This window comes from Poecilia formosa, unplaced genomic scaffold, assembly GCF_000485575.1.
Source record: "Poecilia formosa unplaced genomic scaffold, Poecilia_formosa-5.1.2 Scaffold188, whole genome shotgun sequence".
NCBI classification, from domain to species: Eukaryota; Metazoa; Chordata; class Actinopteri; order Cyprinodontiformes; family Poeciliidae; genus Poecilia; species Poecilia formosa.
In genome coordinates this window covers 775821-793431 of record NW_006800127.1, presented here as the reverse complement: position 1 = coordinate 793431, position 17611 = coordinate 775821, and the positions used below count along the sequence as shown (strand labels likewise).

Here is a 17611-nt window from a genome sequence, read left to right as displayed (position 1 = left end):
CTCTCTCTCTCTTTCCATATGTAGTGAACTCCCCTTTTGCAGATGATTAATGGGTTGGATGTGGTGTTGTCACAGCTTTAAGCTGAATGCAAACATTAGGGTCACTGCACATAAAGGCATCCATGCATGCATGCATGCGTACTGCAAGTTTGTAAAAATGCTCTGCAGGCATCTATGCTCCCATCTTTTCCAGAACTGTAGTTTTACAGCTCCAGAGCATCACGTCTGCTCACAGCAAAACCGTACATCATCCTGCCCTGTCACCACAGGACATCCTAGCGCACAGAAAATGGGCAGGGGGGGGGGGTGTTGCTTTCTGGCCATCAGGATTGAAGGGAGCAGCAAGGGGGTGAGGAACACGATGCCGAGAGATCATTTTAATCAGAAGCCCTGAGGGGTGTGACGTGCCTCGGGAAGAACATCACCAAATTCATGCTCAAAATGATCTGGAAGTCGTGAAACCTGGAAACTCACAACTTTTTTTTTATCTTTCCTCCTTGTAACTCGATGAATAAACAAACCTTCCTTCCTCTTTGCACGTGCTTTCATCGAGTTGGCAATGTAAACGCACGCAGTCACAGCTGGTGCACGTTTTGCCAAAACGTGACAATGAATCCACAGAACAACTTTTGTGATCTAATTTGCCCATAAAATAATTTAATCTGAAAATCGCACACGCGTAGGCACATCTGCTCGTTCAGAGGCAATCTTATGCAACACATGGAGTAAAATCCTTCATGAGGCAGCAGACACCATAACCCACATTAGACTGTGACAGAAACTGACAGCCGTCTGACACACACCTGAAAGTCTCACTTAAAGAAACGTCCATCCGTCTATTTGAGTGCAAGAATACGCAACTGTTTCATCAGCAGCAGTCATGGTGATTGTGTTTTTTGGTTTCAATTAAATGCATTAAAGCAACAGGCTACTACTTCAAACCATTATGAAACGTTGCTTTAGGCCCAGTTGAGGAAGAACATAAAACATCTTCTGTTGGGAAGCACCATAGGAGCTTTGGTTCCTTCAAAGAAGGGATTCCTTTTTTGTACAGTGCAATTTAACTTCTTCATACTAGATGATGTTACTATTCTGAAATGTGCTGATCAGAATTTTGTGGCCAATTTCCGATATTTATTTTTTTTTTAAAGTTCAGACTTGCTAATACTGATTCTATTTCTGCTTAATAAAAGTCAAAGAGTCTGAAATCAGACTTTGGAACAGGAGTTAAAATTTTGAAAACAAAGTCAAAACGTTTGCAGACTTCATATTCTTACCGATTCATATTATTACTTTGTGCAGATTGTAGATCCTTACCTTATCTCTGAGATTTCCAAAAGGCTGCCAGCATTTCTTTTTTTCATGACAGACAAAAGTAGAAAACTTAGAAGGATAAAACGAGTGACTTTCCTGTACTCCGTTTAGCCCTCCTGTTATGCTGAAGTCTCACTTTCTCTTGATCTCTCACAGCCTGAATGAATGCTGTGGGATGCCCAAGGATATGATATTCCTTTTAAGTACCTTTATTATTTTTGTGCTTTCTCTGCATCAAACATTTCACAGGGAAAAAAAGTGGCTTTTGGCTGCTCATCTCTTAGTATGGAAAAGAGTTGTTGTTTCTGTCACCTGGAAGTACTTGTAGCGTGGTACATTCACTGACCAGAAAATAGCATCTCTAGTTCAGTGTGTGATGAAATATGGAAATAGCATAGTTTTAGCAATACAGATTCTTGTCATTGATCCAACAGTGAGTGTTTTGTTGAGATTTACATAAGTTTTATGTCAGGTCATTGAACCAGGACATGATGAAGAGTAGAGTTGGGCAGAGACAAGTCGTCATTTAGACACACACACACGCACACACACGCACACACACACATGCAGAAATAAATATAAAGATTGCCCTTGTGTGTCAAACTGTAATTAGTAGCCGCCTGGGCTTGCAGTGACCTTTTCCTTTTTCTGCTTTCAAAGGTCTCTCCTGAACAGCCGCTACACCAGCAACACTAATGACTTTGCACTCAGTGCTTTCACAATGTTTTCAGCAATTTTCAAAGTCTGTCCTTCAAATATTTCTTCCTCTTGTGCGGCTTTCTAAAGAGGTCTACTTATCTGAGTCATTGTTCACTCAGCGAGCGCGTAAGCACAGATAGCCTTGCAAAGCTGACAGTGAAATGAGTTCTCAGGTGTTCTTCTACAATGCAGCAAGTTTTTAAATGCTGCTCTGCCAGTCCTGCTTCAACAAACCGGCGTTTGTTTTAGTAATGAATGTGTGCAGGCATCTTAAGCATTAATGTAAAAGAGGTCAGGCCAGATCTGCAGAGGGGTTAAAGAGAAAAAATTGTGATCTGCTGGAGTGTTACATTTCCATACTGCTGACCTACTCATTTTTATAGAATTAAAGTTTTAAGAGACATACTGACTCAAGGTAACATCATGCCTTCTTGGCCTTCAGGCCTTCATGTTAGCAAATTGTAGACCTTTCCCTGATGGACTTCTGCAGGATCCTTCTTGTCTTAATGCAACCTGGATGCCAGTGAAGCAGGAAAACAAAACGTATGAATGCTTAAATTGGAGGCTGTGTGGCAAGAGATCATTCTAAACAGTTTGTAATATGTTTACTTGGTGAGTTTGTAATATGTTTACTTGGTGTGAGAAGGCTTAGACATTTTGCTGCGGGAACCTCAACAGAGCTTGGTACACTTCTGGGGGATAATCCCTGATGCTGTGGTCTGTCCAAGTCTGCATATCGCTTCTGAACTTTCTGGCATGCCTGATTATTTGGAACGGTACGTGGTGTTCAGCTGATAACTTGATAACGTTCGCATAAATTGGAGCAAAAATAAACCTGAATGCTTCAAATTCTGTGTTTGTGCACCAATTTGGAGATTACAGATAAAAAAAAAAAATCTCAATTTTCCTGTTAAATGGTGCTGCCATGCTGGTGAGCACAAATTGTCAGTAATGAACACAACACCTGCGTACACACGGGGGATGTCTCCAAGTAGTTCTGCCGTCTATAGGCTGCATTGGTGCTGTTATCTCTCTGATTTGCATAAAATCTCTGATTGAGCTGTAATAATAGTGCAATAGTGTAATAAAGTGAGACATAAGAAAAAACATTACATACTAGACTGGCGTTTACCCATGTCAGCTAAGAACAAGGAACCAATGCTTCTGTTCACTCTGGCTCACCAAAATTGGGTCATAACAGATTTTTGTGGCGCAATGAGTTTAGATTTCAGCTCGTCCCTCATACTGGTCAGTTAGACCTTGCTTTGCAGACTTTTTACTTTGGTTTTTTAAGGCAAACTGGAGTTCAATTGAATTGCCGTTGCAGTCTGCTAGTTTCCATGCTGACCAGAGATGGGGAATGAAAGCCCTCTTACAATATGTAAGAAGAGAAGGAATCGATGCAGAGTAGAGTTTGTCTGGATTTAATGGATATCAGTGGGCAGAGCTTTGCCTCAGATCACATTAACCAGGAGTGTTGAAGCCTGCCAAATGCTCCAAACATCCATTAGCAGGCCAATCAAACTGTGTGTGCTCAACAGTTCTGTGTTTAATCACTACACCCGTAAGATTTTAGTAACTTGTACTGTCTCCTAATTTCTGAAGAGCAGTCCTCATTATATTACACTTGCGAAAAAAAAAAAAGAGGGTAATAATATTCTGTTCTGTGTGGTAAGTGCTATCATCACATTTATCCAGCTAGCTGTCTTTCTCCGTTTCGCTCCGGTTCTCTCAGCAGCACAGAAAAAGTGGCCTCATATGTCACAAGATGTCACTTCACTTCTGTCAGGAGGCTGATGTATGGGAACCAAAGAGGCCAGTGCTGAAACAGCAGACCACACACACGATACGCTCACAGTTGATGGATGGCACCAGCGTAAAGTCCAGAACTGAGTCTCATTGCCTGGTGGCACATGAACGATTTGAGAGGTGATGTCCTGCAGCTGCAGAAATTGCATGTTTTTATTGGTTGTGGTTTTATACATTTGGCCTAGACGGTTTTTATTTTGAAGTCAGAGAACAGATAGTGAGGAGTAGCAGAACAAATAAAGCATTTCGCCTTCACAAATGTGAGAGCAATTGATTAAGCTGTTGGCTGCTGTTTTTTTCCTCTATTGGAAACTTAATTTGTCCCAGCGAGGGAAACAAAACATGAGTTATTGATCCAATTTAAAAGCTCATTAGCTATTGCTGATTTGGGTTAGTAGTAGTTTCATGAGGGTTTTTTTATTTTTATTTTTTTTTTTAGATACAAGTTTTCTTTGTAAAGCCAGTCCCAGAGGATCTGAACTGGAGAGTTTTAAAACATTGAGATGGGTTGATGCTAGGGACGGGCGAGGTGGACTTAAAATTGTACCACAACTTTAATATTGGTACCCCACCTCTCGCCCGAAATGTTCGCTGGAGATAGGCACCAGCACCCCTCCCGACCCCACTAGGGACAGGGGTGTACAGAAAATGGATGGATGGATGGATGGTACTTTACTGTTGTGGTAACGATGAAAGTGACAATAAGGACTATTTATTACTCTTTTTTTAGGTCACTCTATGGCTGTGACTGCATAACACCGCTATCACAGCCCCAGAAACACAAACACTGTCCTCAAAAAACATTCCCATATGTAATATGCTTTTTTTTTTTTTTAAGGACACCACTCACGTAAAAAAATGTGAGATTTGTATCCCTAAAATACACAGAGCATGTGCATTTAATAATATTTTCAAATTTATCAATATTTCCTTTTGCACTTTTTATTGAACAAATAATAGAGAAAAATAGTAAAAAAAAATAATAATCCTGATAATATGGACCTATTTTGGGGCTTTTTAGACATCATTAATTGGAATTTATTGCGGCAACAATAAATCGATATATTTTCTTGTCATGAAATTTATCGCGATAAATGATAAGCAATACAATAAATGTCCACTCCCTGTTGTTTAGGTTTTTGTTTGATGTGAAGGTTGGATTTCCTCTCTTTTGGCCAGCATCCTTCTCTGAATGTGTTTTTGCTCATCAGAGTGAAACCAGCTTGCAGGATGCATCTGCCAGCTGACCCCTCTGCAGAATATATAACATGCAGCTCACCCCCCACCTCCCTCTCGGTCCCTCTTACTGTGTCAGCTGACAAGCTTGGGTAAACTATAGTAGCGTTGCCTCAAGATAAAAGGATCTGTGGTGCATGTGGGTTTGCAGGGGGGCAGGAGAATACGGGGGGTTCTGGGGTGGCTTGGGTAACATTGACCATGAGAGAGAGTTTACATCCTGACCCCAGTGTGCCTCTGCAGACTGTATCTCTTTGGTGTGATCATGGGGTCAATCCCTCCTTCTTAATCGTTGACAGATGTCTCGCCTCATCATCTGCGACTGCAATCGTTTTTTTTTTGTTTTTTTTTCTTTCTCACACATGTTGGATTGTCTACATTCCCAGAAATCTTCTGGGAACCTCTGGGATGCGGTCCCAGATCTCAGTAACCTACCCCCACCCCCCCAACACCCCCACGCCTCCATCGCTCCCTGGACTGAACCGGTTCTCATGTCTTCTGAATCTTCCAGCTGGTCAGGAATTTGTTCTGCTTATGAAAACATTCGGCAGATTTTAACTGTATGAAGTGATGCTTTCGCTTGTTGTCAGCTCGGCTCGGCTCAGACTTACGGAGCTCAGCCTTGAAGGTGTTGTGTGCTTTTGTCTCGTCTGCATTGTCCTGCTGAGAATTGGTTCCAGAGAACTGCATCCTTCTGCTGCATAAGATTTCGTGGAAATGAGCGACAGGACAGATGGAAGAGAAGAAAAGAACAGCGTTTGCATTCAGTGCATCAGCAGGAAAGTGAAATCAAGTCCTCAGCTTGAGACATACAGGATGTGTGTGTGTGCTCTGCTGAATATTAAAAGCAGTATATGAAACAAAGTCCAGCCTTTCTGTCTTTAACCCACACACTGCTTCAAGCCTCCTCCAGCTTTCTTTGATATTTATTATTATCACTATTGTTAGCTGCTTTGATCAGCATGAAGTTTGGTGTCTTAGGGGTGTCAGCGTCCCCCCCTCCCACCTGCCTGCTTGGGGCCCAGACTGCTGTAGACAGAAATGGGTCAAAGTTTAGTGGAGCGTCCTGTCTGACCTGGAGGAGGGAGGGGGGTATCCGAGTGCCAGGAACGGCCTTGCTGGACACAGGGGGCTGTTTTTTTCATAACTTTTGTTTTTTCATCTATTTAGTTTTATTTTTATTTTTTTAAATCAGAGCCTCTTTACTCAACAAAATGTGGTGAACTGTAAATACCAACACCAAAAGTAAAATACAAAGTGTAGTCTGATTTAAAGTATTTACTTCCCTTTCTGCCAGAGTAGTCAATAATTATTCCCATCGGGAGCAGAGTAAGGGGTTGCTGTAAAACAGGTTTGCGCTTTAGGCTGCGACAGACGGTAACAGCTTCCACACCGAAGAGTGTTGTTTTCACAAACTGCCTGGTTAGCTGTGGTGCGTTCGCTGTCTGGTTGAGGTTCGGTGTAAATGCCGCGTCCTTATTTAAATTCTCAGAACATGTTTCCAACAGTTGATTAAAAGGTCATTCGTTTGCCGTGGTTGCACGTGTGACAGAAAGCCTGAGATCTGCTTTGCCCTCCCCCGTTTCTATCCTTGCGCACGGCGACTCGCGCCTGAACTCTGAAATCACGCTGGATTTTACAAGCGCAGCTCAATATGGACACGGAGGGAATAATTATTGCTAAATGTTTTAGTGACTTGTAAAAAGAGCAACATTTTCTAGTGTCAACAGCTAAGCAAAGGCATGAATAAGATTTAACTCTTATGAACCCTGCGTAGGACAGAAAGCAGCGTTGCTCCGCGGCATGTTATCTTTCTCTTTAACGCTTTAAAAGCAAAACACTGCACATTACAGTGACAGCGAACAACTGTGGGTTTGTAAACATGTATGACAGTGTAACAGATTGTTAGCAGAGATTAACATCACCCTCACCCTCCAAACACACACCTATGTGTGTGTGTTTGGAGCATCTCCAGTTTTTACAGCTGGGGAGGCATTTGGGTCCCTCCTCAGAAGTCTGGAGAATTCAAATAGAGGCAGATTTAATAACGATAGGACCAGCTTCCTTTGTCAACGTAGATCTCCCAAAACCAATGGCAGAGTCATTTTAATTGGAATCATGTCAATATTTGGAGATAAAGATTTGAAGAAAGGTTTAATTTTGTTTTCTTTTTGTGTGATGATGGTTTTTCTCAGCCTCTCCAAATAAGTATCTACATTTATCTTGCATATAAACGTGGTTTTCAGCCTCAAAGTGTGAAATGTGTTTGATTAATGCTGCACGTAAATTTATTAAAACCTTTTCATGAATCGTTTACCTGCAATTGATCACAGTCTATTCTTGAAAACAAGATTTCCATTTCAAACCGACACGGCATTCTTGTCACGTTGATTTCTGGCACAGCATTAAACACATCTCTGCAGATTAATAAGTCTGGCTTCATAAAGGTCAGATTTCTTGCTCTAAATTCACCAGAGTGGAGCGAGCCTCAGTTTTTGACATCCACATTTAAAGTAAGCTGTTAATCGCGCTTATATAGGTTCGGCTGCCCATAATCTTTGATCAGTAATGGACAGAAAACAATCTTTAACACCCTGGTGAATCCTTTAGACAAATGTCTGCAGAAAACGGCATTGTCTATAAGACACGAAAATAAGCCAGTAATGCAAAAAGAATGAGGACGAGTTTGTTGGGTCTTTACCCCAAGTGACGTGATCATTTGTGTGTAAGATGTTAAAGTAAATCCAAATTCTATTTACTCAATTAGTAATAATCGATTTAGGCGATTTAATGAGTTGTTATTGGTGCTTCAGCTTCATGCAGGGTTCCTAAGCAGAACAACTCTGGAAAATTATGGAATTGAAATTTTCTCAATAGGAACATTTGATGTTTCATCTTTCTAACATCCATCTGTCCGGCAGTCTGTCCAGTCGTTCCATTTGTCTGTCTGTCCACACTTTAAGTCTGACCACTTTAAAATTATCTACCATTAATGCATTTATTATTATTATTATTATTATTCAAACGTAACAAATGTTTTAAAAGGAAGGTGAACAGTGGGAGGTTTGGCTTGGAAAAAAAGTATAGAAGTCGAACCTGAAAATGTTTTTGAACCTTTGTTGTTTTAAAATATTCCAGACTATGTAAAATATTTAAAGTCAGTGTAAGTCAGTGAAGTTTCTTTTCATAACCGGATTCTTAAAAAAAGTAAACATCACTTTGCCTACTTACTTCATTTCCATGCTGGCGCTTGTTGTGCAGCTCGGTGCTTTGAAAAACCCAACGTTGACATGAGGAGTAGGCGATCTGAGATTTCACAATTAAACTGTGTCTTACATAATGGCTCATCTGCTGCACCTATTGCCACCATACCAGGAATTACTGGTGTGCAGAATTTAAACTGTAGTGCTCGGCTGCCGTCAAAGATCAAACGGGAAGATTAAGGTGCAGACTGAGCGTTTTGGAGGGGCAGAAACGGCGGCGGCAGATGCAGGGATGAGCAGATGAAATGAGGCCAGTGCCATCCTGTCTCATTAACCATGCAGGGTTGGGAGGGGATTAGCCTCACTTACATAACTCCAGCTCCCCCCCCCTGTCTCCCCCCTTTAACTAGCCTATCTCCCCCGTTTTTTTTTTTTCCTTTCTAACCCCACACTCATAATCTTTAAAGAGAAGGAGGAAGACTGTTGCGGCCTATTTGTTATTCCCACATTTTAGACTTTCATCTTTCTACAAAACAGAAATTGGAAGAAGCAGGAAACAGAAGCAGGCTGGCTGATTGTGGTGGGAATTGTTGAAGAGAGGAACAGACGTCAGGAACTGAGAGAATCAGTCAACAAATGCAGGACTTTATTCCCAGATGCGGTAATAAAGTGCAGATGAAGCTGATGGAAAAGACGGAACAAGAGGAAAAAGAAAGACGGCGGATTGTTGGGGGGGGTGAGGTGAGAGGTGTGGGGTGGATCAGATGATCTATTTATAGTTTATCCGTGATGTTGGGTTAGACTGCTTGGCCCAGTGCAGCAGAGCTCAGCATCTATGTCAGTCTTTGTGTCATTCTGCATTAGCTCTACACACACTCACACACACACACATATATATATTTATGAATGTGCCCCGCGGGTGTGAACGCAGGCTGTCACGTAAATGTGAGTGTGCTGACCTTTGCCACCGAGCAAAAACAAGATCACACACCAGCACATCACCTGGCTGTGTGTGTAACAGAGATGGTGAGGTAAGGGAGCTGCCTCCGTTCTGCTTAGTTTATGCAAAAACAAACAGGAACTCGTCTTCTTGGGACTAAATTAGTCTCATTATCTTCTTTGTCCTTTCAACTCTTGTTTGTTTTGGGCTTACATTTGCATATTAATGGCCGTCCTCCTTTTGTTCTCTTTCATAGTACAGTTAAAGATGATTGCCTCGCTTTCTTATTGTGGAGGAGGTTGTTGTCCTTGATTATTGTTCCCTCTGATGACAAATAAAGGCCTCATGAAAAAAGAATGCGTTGTAAAAATGAATATGTCCCAATTAACTATTAATTATGTGATCACAGTTTATATATATATATATATATATATATATATATATATATATATATATATATATATATATATATATATATATATATATATATATATATATATATATATATATATATATATATCACACAGCCCTCTTATTTGTCCCAATCAGCAGAAATTAGATTATGAAATCTAAAATTCTTTGTAAATGTTGAATCACACTGACTGTGATTTTATCTCTGATCTGATATCTCAGATTTTTATCATACAGAGTGACATGATTTCTTCAAATCAAGCACACCCAGCCATTTGTGATGTTTATTTGGGCTTTAAGGGATGTGTCTTAACGAACCTTAATGTTAAAGATTAAGGTTCTATAAATCTGATTAGCAGTTTATTGGACTAACTCCCGGGTTCAATTCAGAGTATTCAGTATCACGAGTAGAGATGCAGAGAATATCGACTGGCCAGACTATTTTCAACCCTTTTTCGTTTCTTACGCTTCTGTGTCACTACGTCTACTTATTCTATAAACGTAATCTGCTCTGTAACAGATTACACAGGACACACAGACACAGCTCTGAAGTACTGCTGCTTTGGTCTCAAACAAGTGCATAAATGTTCTCTGAATATGTCAGGGTTGTTTTCCTTTTCCTCTACGCAAGTTAACAAAATCCACAATTGAAAATAATTCTGAATGGGAAGCCACCACGAAATTCCCTCCGACTTCCTCGCTTCCTGAATGATTCCCGTCTGGGAGCGTCTCTGTGTCGACCAGAACCCCGTTTGTTTCAGCTGTTTCTGCCTCGGCTCCATTAACCTGCATTGTGCCATGGCGAAGGCAAAGGATCGATTCATGAACACGCTGAAATGTGAGCATTCACATGATTGCACCTGTGTGGTAAAATGTGGAAAGACACCGTTGACTTCACTTTTACAAAAGCAGAAATTGGAAATAAACTATAGATTTTGGGGAATACTGTATGTTTTCCATATAGTTTCTTAAGAGGTTTAGATGTTTCCATCAGATAAAGTTAGAACCTTTCTGTTTCTGAGTCTGATGCTTGGCTCTACAGCAGCAGCCCTCTTGCAGTTTATCAAAGTTTGAATATATTTTTGGTGCAGCTGCCCCCCTGCCTGCGCTGCGGCAGCATTACCATGCTGTTTTTTCTGCTAAGACAAAGATCTCCGTGCAAAGAAATGTGTTTGAAATTATGACGAAAGGCTAAAAAGACAGGGAGGTTGAAGATAATGAGAGAGGAGACAAAGAGCAGGAAATGAATAGAGATGATCCGCGTCCTCCAGACAGACAAATTGTTACAACAGCAGAGGCAGTCTGAAAAAGACAAAAGACGAGACAAAACTTTTGGCTCAAGTGATTTAAGGGCTGGAAAGTAAAAATGAAAAATGCTCCGACTGTCTTTGTTTGATTTCTTAATTATTCTCAACTCACTTCTTTTTCATCTGTGTGGTCAGGTGGTGCTCCTGCTGTCATCAACACAGCAAAAGCTACAAAAAAAAACAAAAAAAAAAACCTTTCACTTTTTGTGGGTTGTCAGTAAACATGCAAATATATAATTTACCCGATTTCTGCTGGAGCTGCTTCTCTGAAGATTGGTTGCAGGAATAAGTTTGGCTCTTTGTTGCTGCTACTTCCAGATTTCATGTCAGCTAACTCGACCATTGGGAAAGACGACTCCGAGTCTGAGAGGAACGTCACACGATGGGATAGAAAGATGAAAGGGTGTTCAATAAAAGAAAGTGGAGAAGTTTGATTACAGATTTATTTTATTGTTGCGATTTATCAAACTAAACATTTGAGATTTAAAGACAGTTGTCAATGCATTTTTGTATTTTAACAATGTTACCAGGTACTGTTCAGATTTTGCTTCTCGTCAGATAACAAAATCTGATGAGCATATTGTCACCTTCCTGAAAATAAAAATCATAGCACAGGTGACTTTTTTTCTTGCCCAAAGGGATTTTTGTGGAAAAAAATAAAAAATAACAATCACCGCCTCTTTTTGCCAAAAGTTAATTTTGCTGAGGTTTGACACTGATTTCAGGTTCTGTACATCACAATTTGAGGCACACCAGAACCTAATAAGATGGAGATTTTTAATGCTGCTGCTCCTCGGAATACTTATTTAAATTGTGCAGTTATATTAACAATATTAATATGTTAATATTTTTACAGTGTCTGTCCTGTTTATAGATATAAATCTTCATTAATTTGAAGTACGTTTTGTGTGTTTGAGTGAAGTACATTATCTGCAAGTACGATTTTGAAAAAAAAAAACCCCAAAAAACATACATTTTGTTCATTTATGAATTATGTCAGAAATTATATTGATATCATAAATGTTCTCTTTGTTCCACATATATAATCCTGGATGGACAGCTGGACAATGAATGCCAAGCCCTTGATATCTCATAGACAGTACTTTGCATCATCTGACCAGATATTTCTATAAGGTCAAGGTATCAGATGAGTCAGAGGATGGTGAGCAGGTTTAGACACGCTGCCCTCTAGTGAAGAAATATTAGATCTGCACTGACAGGACTTTCTACATCTACAGAGGTGAGGAGAAAGCTAACAGGACAGGAGTTTAAACATGCAGCAGGCAGATCCATCAGAGCAACACGGGCAAACACAGTTCACATTGTTCTTTTCTTAACCTGAAAGATGAATGCTGCTCATTAATCATGGCTATTTGTCTTCTGTTGTAAGTGTAGAGGTCAGTGATTAAACCTTGTTTTCTGTAGCGGAGCCAACTCTCTCTCTCTCTCTCTCTCTCTCTCTTCTTCTCTCTCTCTCTCTTTTCCTTCCTCTCAGAGGATCAGAGGAAAGGCTGCAGTTTGTCACTGCTCCACTTGGCTTTTCGTGGCTCTGATGTTGTCTGCCGCCAAATCCCAGCTGAATAAAAGCCAGAAATTGAAGCGGCAAATTATGTTTTAAGTTTGTGTGCTTGCACAAGGAAAAGCAAGCAGGAAAGTGGGCCAGCCATCACGCAGGACACATTACTGCAACAAAACAGCTCTCTCCTTTTTTTATTATTATTACTATTTTTGAAAAATGACAGCAGCAACAAACATATCTGGCAAAGTCTTAACATGAGGGTTCAGTTAATGGGAAGGTAAAGGTGGGAAAGCTGCTACGTTTCCACTCAATTCAACTGTAAAGATTTTTACTCAACTTTTCTTGTGTTATTTTGCTATGAAAATGAGCAAAAACACCTGCATGCACCTGTTATTATAGAAATATATTTATTGCTCAGGCAAAATTTGCAATTACATATTTGCAATATTGTCAGAGCTGATTTATTTATGAATTACATTTATCAATTTTTTGTTGTTTTGTATCGTGTGTCTTTGGTTTTACGTCTGTGTGGAACATTGGGCTGTTAAATCCATCAATCAATCAATCTATCAAAATATAAAAAATTATAATGACCAATAATTGATCTGTATTATTACATTTGTTTTTGTATTTTTAACTGTGCTTTAATTAAATTAATACTAATGTTATCATGGATTTTTACCTGCTTCTCAGGCGCTTTGTGATTTTCTTTAATCTGCAAACTGCGGTATATAAATATTTAATAGAATAAATAATATTTAGTTCATTGTAGCATTGGAGGAGACACCATACATTATTATAATAAAATAGTATATATGTTCTTCCTATATCTATACAGAGTTTTGTTTTAGATTGTTTCACTCTCCTAGTGTCTCGTTGGCAGAGATTAAACAACACTTCTTTTTAGTGTGTGGTTTTTATTTGGGGTTGTTCCTCATCAGAGTTGTAGCTTTTCAGCACAGGAAAACACTTTGGAGCCATCCCCCCAAAAACTGTAAGTAAGAATCTGTCTGATTTACAAATCGAGTCCATTAAGCCAGAAATTCAGCCGAGTCTTTAATGACCCCCTTGGTTACATTATCCTGTGGGAGCAGCACTTCTGAATCATTGTCTCATCGCCTCGACATAAAGGGTCATCCCAGCCGTGAGGACATATGCTGCAGTCGGGGTGTAATCTATCCACAGGGAGATATAATGGATTACAATCTCAATCTAATCTGCTCCCATAGGGTTGCATCCGTCCATCATGGAAAGTGAGATCCCATCTTCTGATTAGAAGATGAGGAATGAAGGTAGCGTGTGTGTGTGTGTGTGTGTGTGTGCCTGTATAACAGGAAAGACTGTAAATCCTCATATATTTCATGGCCTTACAGGGTTTTATCAATATTAAAAAGAATTAAAAGATAAACTTGAGTCAAAGCTGGGCACATATACCTCTCCATATTTGTTTGAAAGTTTCAAAGACATTGTTATTGTGTGTTACTGTCCACATTGCTTATATTAGTGAAACTTAAAGAGGGCCACATATTTGTTATGTTACAGATTTGACCCACAATGAGACCCGAGTCCCTCTGGGCAGACTTGGAAAGTCACTTTTATTTTTTATTTATTTACTTTTTTAAATCGGTGATCGATGACTGGCTAGAAAACTGCGTCAGTGCACGCCTAATGGTATCATAACAAGGTGGAAATGATTGGGAACGACAGAATCTCTTGACGTGTAAAGTCACAGAGCAGGTTTGGCAGAAGTTGAGGCTCACAGTGTGCAGAGGTTGCCAACCTTTTTCAGTCTTTGGCCTCACACCTCCTCATCTCATGCATTCTTCAGATTAGTTTAAGAACAATCCTTCAAGAGCTTCATGCTAAGTGTTTTTTTTGTTTGTTTTTTTATTTGTTTTTTGGGGGGGGGGTTTGTAATTAAGCAGCTGCATCCAAGCCATACAGTACACAAGCAGCTGTGAAGCACAGCTTGGCAGTGAGGCAGTGTGGCACGAATGACCCCTGCCACAGCAACTAGAGAGCAAGAATCAATATCTTATCAATTATTAGGGAGTAACAAGCTGCCCAATTACCTTATTGGCCAACTGAAAGGAGAGATAGTTGGGGGAAGGAAAGACGCTCAAGATTTACATTTACAGTAGGAAAAAGTTGAGCTCTGACAGCACATCGAGTCTTGGTGCCTCGCAGCTCTTCTTGTCCAACGTCTACACACCGCAGAGATGTTTACTGCAAGTGTTACAGATTGTGATGTGTTGTTTTAATTGTTCAGTTCAGCCAGCTCATAAAACCAATAGAAAGACTTCTGTAATTAATTAAAAATATTTGACTCAGTGGCTTCTTTTCATGTGTTTTTGACTGCTTTTTGTTTTTGGAACGTTATTTTACTTTGTTGCTAAAAAAAAAAAAAGAAAAAAAAATATAAGAGACAACAAATATGACAATTTTTGTAATTAATGCCACATCAATTGGAGAGGAAAATAATTTAGAATCGTTGAATGTGGATTAAAAAATCCTTAGAAATTAGTAAAATGGCAACTACCTTTGCGTTTTGCCATGTTTACAATTCACCTGCATTATTAGGGAGGTTTTCGGTTGTTTCCATTGTTTCTGCTCTTGTTGGAACCATGTTCCCTGCCAATGATTCAGGTACAACATCTTCTTATGTGACACTGATGCAGATATTTGTTTTTTAAAAATGCAAATTACTGCATGAGACCATAATTTTTTTCTACTCTTTATCTGAAGAAAGGTTCACCATTAATGATGCTAGTATTTAAATTTCTTTAGGAATGCTTTACAAAGTCGGTTAAAAATACTTTTATGTTAGCTCTGTGCTACGACTTGTAGCCTGTGTTGGTTTATTTTCCCTGTTTCTGAATGAAAATCGCCGTAATGTACTTCCAAAACCTTTCAGCTGCTTTCACTTCCCTCTCGGTCAGCGCCAAACGCCCGACTCGTTTTCACCCAACAAAGAGCCTCTTGTGTTCAATCTGGATGATAATGGAAATGTTGCAGAATTGGTGTTATTTGCAAGCAGCTCTCCAACAATGATGCTTTGTGTGTTTTTAATTTAGGCCAAATCGAAAGAGTTGCAGACCTGAGTGAGGCCCTGGAATGAGAGCTCCCTGCCATCCTGTCTCCCCCAGACCTCCAGGAGGAGCACGCTGGGTGACACACTGAGGTAAATAACCACACTGAAGAAATAAATACCCTTCTGCAGACAAAGCCCTTCTCTGATGACGTTGACCTTCAGTATTTGCTGAGTCAAACACCCCCCCCACCCTCCTCCTACCACTCTCGTTTCTTCTCTGAGTTTCTCCCTCCCCTTTTCGGTTTTGTTCTTTTCCTCTTGTCTTTTTAGGGAGACAAGGGCTGTGATCGATGGTCTGACTTGATGCTGACCAACTTTAAAGCGGCATAACTTTACAGTGACTTGTTGTATTAATGTTCCCACACAGATGCAGACACATTTCAGGAATTGGGGGGGTCCTGCCCTCTGGGAAAGAGTCTGGTTTAGGATGAGATTTGGGAATGGAAAGCAGTTGGTGTGAATGACACAGAGGTAAAGGGAGGAAAGGGAGGATGAGGAGTTTAAGAGGTCAGAAGTTTGTAACAGAGTCCACGTTGCCTCATGTGGCAGTCGGGTTTTTCACAGATAGGTATGTTACTGAATGTTTGTTTTTGCGACTTATTCAATTTTTGTGCTTATTAACAAACTTTGGTAGTTAGTAAAATGTACTCCTGTAGAGATCACTGCACTGAGCTTCTTGTTGTGGGCGGTGCTTGGAAGATTTGCTAGGTGATAACACTGTATGGTCATTCCAGCTGCACCAGCTGTCTGACTCTCTCTCCGTTTCAGACTATCCATTACAGATCTTCTGTGTCCTCTGCCCTTCTGCTTTCCTTCTGTCCAGCTCAGTCCTGGTCCAGCTGTCCCCTTCCTTCATTAAATTGTTCTCCATATTTCGCACTGCTCTGCTGGAAGGGAAGGTCTTCTGGAAAGTCACTTTTTAAATACCAAAGTGTTTTTTTTTTTTCTTTTTTTTGTAGGGGTCAGGTCAGTCAGTGCTTCATGGTTTGATTGAAACATATTTATTCAGGGTGTTCCTTAGAGCTGCACATTATAGTCAGTTGCAGATATTGTAATACCAGTGTGTGCAATTCTGTAGTCACAAAGGGCTGCTCAGATGCAATATCGGATATTGTATGTCCAGAGTCCTGCATTGACATTTTTGCTTATCGCCATATTATTTGTCTATTTGGATGGACTCTAAATGACCTTAACTCTCAAATCCGATGTGCATTTTTCAATATTCTTGATGCTAAAGCCAATGTTGCTTTGCACTCTGAAAATAATTGGAATTTAAATAAATAAATAAAATTAAATAAAATCTGAATTTCCAAAAAAAAAAAAAAAAAAAAAAACAGATTTTTGGAAATTCTGATTTTGAAGTTGATTGGTATTGACTGATGACTCATCTTAGGTGATGATTTGCTGGTTTTCGCAAATACTTTTCTGGGCAAACATCTTTTCACAGAATCCAAAGTGAATTTTGTTTAATTCTAGACTTTTTGCTTAGGAAATGGATCTCAGACAAATGACATATTTTTAACAGCTCTAGCCTATTATGCGTTAGCCAGAATATTATTATGAAAGCTTATGAACGCAGTGGCTGAAACGATGAGGATAATCAAATCTTTAACTGCTATGAATCTCTTTGTACTCCAGTTTGAAGTTTTAATTTACTTAATTTCTCTGCATGTTTATCACTCATAAACACATTTTTTCTGCTGCTGTAGCCTCAATTGTGTTATGTGACATGACAAACTGACAGAACTGCACCGTTGCATATTAGTATAATATATCAGTCTGCGTCCTGCTCCAATTCCCTCTGAATTTTGTTGCCGAATTGTCTGGACACACAATTATGTTATTATAAGGCCATTTTTTCTGCAGCCCTATAAAATGCACATTAACCCCTGAAAAACAAATGTAACACACACACACACACACACACACAAAAAAAAAACAGATAAAAACCCAGATAGTAGAACTTGACAATATGCTGTTTTGCAGTGTAACAGCTACTATGAAATCTTCAGGTCATGTGCACAAACGTGAAAGATTGCAAGGGAAAATGAACCTGGTAAATCACAATGTTGAAAGCAGTCC

At 39.8% G+C, this 17611-nt stretch overlaps 1 protein-coding gene across 2 annotated transcripts in view; it reads left to right on the top strand.

Moving 5' to 3' along the window:
• lzts2a (leucine zipper, putative tumor suppressor 2a) overlaps window positions 1-17611 on the top strand; it is a 42996-nt gene that overhangs the window by 1178 nt on the left and 24207 nt on the right. For both annotated transcript variants that reach the window (XM_016678720.1, XM_007566219.2), the window contains exon 2: window positions 15513-15619. The gene's annotated coding sequence lies outside the window, so the exon portion shown is untranslated. The remainder of the gene's footprint in view (window positions 1-15512; window positions 15620-17611) is intronic.